The sequence below is a fragment of the Nelumbo nucifera genome, chromosome 2 (genome assembly GCF_055504915.1).
Source record: "Nelumbo nucifera cultivar China Antique chromosome 2, China Antique-T2T, whole genome shotgun sequence".
NCBI lineage: Eukaryota > Viridiplantae > Streptophyta > Magnoliopsida > Proteales > Nelumbonaceae > Nelumbo > Nelumbo nucifera.
The window spans coordinates 87,442,704-87,444,871 of record NC_142650.1 but is presented as its reverse complement, the minus strand read 5'-3'; the positions used below and the strand labels follow the sequence as shown (position 1 = coordinate 87,444,871).

General features: G+C 38.8%; 1 pseudogene; it reads right to left on the bottom strand.

Moving 5' to 3' along the window:
• Positions 1-528: 528 nt before the first annotated feature.
• Positions 529-1,890, bottom strand: LOC104606086 (GDP-mannose 3,5-epimerase 1-like; annotated as a pseudogene).
• Between the last annotated feature and the right edge of the window lie 278 nt (positions 1,891-2,168).

The following is a 2,168-nucleotide window of genomic DNA, read 5'->3' as shown; positions in this document are numbered from 1 at the left end:
GTGGGAGCAGTCTTTGGAGATTTCTTTGGGCGTGAACACCTTCATTGGAGGATACTGTTTCTTCGTATCAGGTATATCCCTCTCCTACCTCTTGGTTTCAGATCTGGTTCGGTTCTTGGTTCAAGATTGATTCTTGAAAATACATATTTTCTAAAACAGGGAATGTGATTCCCACATGGGAGAGAGAAATTTTTGAAATTTCGCCCAACCCACCTACAGGGTTCGATCATCCATATGATGGATCTCTCATTCCTTCAAACATTCATGAGATTACTTATTATATCATTCAAGAATAGAAGAGACCCACTCTCAAAATCTAGTGTAATACATATGAATAAAACATTCCTTTCATACACCAAAATGGTAATTATAAAAATGAAAAGGACCATACGCCTGACCTGCATCATGAATTATTACTACTATCCGTACCCATTTCATCCCTGCCAACATGATACCGTGGTATTGATTTATTGAACATAATACTAGGCCTTTTAGTGCACCCATAGATACTGATTGGATTCACCAACTTCATTCTTTACCATCAGCTGCACGTAGTGAGCCAAGTTGAACAGGTGCTTGTGTAGCAACCACTTTGGATGACCCATAAACAGCCACATCGACACCTTCAGCCTTCTCCTTCTCAATCTGCTCCTTGATCCAAAAGTAAGTGATTCTCAGCCCATCCTGCAAAAATACGAAGATAGGAATGCAGTTAATAAGAGTGCAAAGAAAAAATTATAAGACTAGAGCTTGAAAAGATAACAGTGAGATAGATATTCAGTTCAGTAATAACCTTAGAACACCTTCTACACATTCATTAATGAAGGTGAGAGATCGCGTCTGAAGTCCATCTCCCCACATCTCAAACTTATCAGTGGATGTAATGACCTTCTGACAGATAGCAGCAGGGGCCTTCTCCCTCCCACCTACAATTGGTGAAAGCAATGCAGCATATATCAACACATGGCCAATGAAACAAATATACCCAATAAATATGAACCCTTGCATGTTTAAGCTAACCTTTCCATGTTCCAAAGGGGCCATATATGTTATATATGGAACCGTCCAATTCAGCACTCAATTCCTTAAGTCCTTTGTGTAATGTTTGCACAGCTCTTCTGTTGCAAGTTTCTCTAAGCCATAAGCATCTTGAGGCTGCAAGAAGAAAATAAAAAGATTAAACCCCATAAATAGTCAGTAAGATGAAATCAATAGAAATGAATCCAACTTCTTTAAATTAATTATGGCAACAAACCTCTGCAGGCCAGGCATCAGACTCCTTCAAGCTCACATTAGTTTCCAACTACTTAAATTCAAGGTAGATGCAAGCACTAGAAGCATAGAAGAACCTACAAAACCCAACATACAATTCAATATTAAGACATTTAGACAAAAACTGCAGCAATTGGTAACATAGTAACAATATCCAGAATCCAGTTCTCAAACAGGGAGTACAAACATGATGCAGTCAAGTGTTACTTCCAGGCTAACAAACCTTTTAACTCCATTGATTCTTGCAGCCTCAAGCATTGTGGTGTTGTACATAATAACTGAATGGTTAGACTGAATGAAGCCCATCCCTCCTAAGTCAGCAGCAAAATTAAAAACCTGATCAACCCCAGTTGTAACCTTTAAGCAGTTATCCATCACCCTGAGATCAACAAGGTGGAATTCAAGACAGAACATATCTTCCGTCATGTGTTCATTTTTCTTCCAGTCAGAAGCAATGATGTAATGGCCTTCACTCTTCAACCTCTTGGCAATGTGGGAAGCAATAAACCCACCAGCTCCTGTAATGGAAATTCGGAGCTTCTCCTGTGGCCAGTATGGTTTCCTCTCCAGATTCTCGTATATGTATGCCCCGTAGGTGGATCCACCAGTACTCCCCATTCTGCTGCACTCAATAGTTCAGACAAAAAATGAAAAGAAAAAACATGGATACAATCTGCAACCCTTGATAAAGAGAGAACAAAACAAGCAATGTTAAAGTATCTCTTAGTCTTACCATCATCACCATAACCAGCCACAGTTAAAAATGTAAAAAAAAAGAAAAATAAGCAAAGCTATGATGTAAATGCAGAGGGAAAAAAATAGCTGAACCAAATGAAAACCTTGTAAAGGCTGATAGAGTTCCAACTATCCATATAATCTGAAGAAGAGAAAGAAAC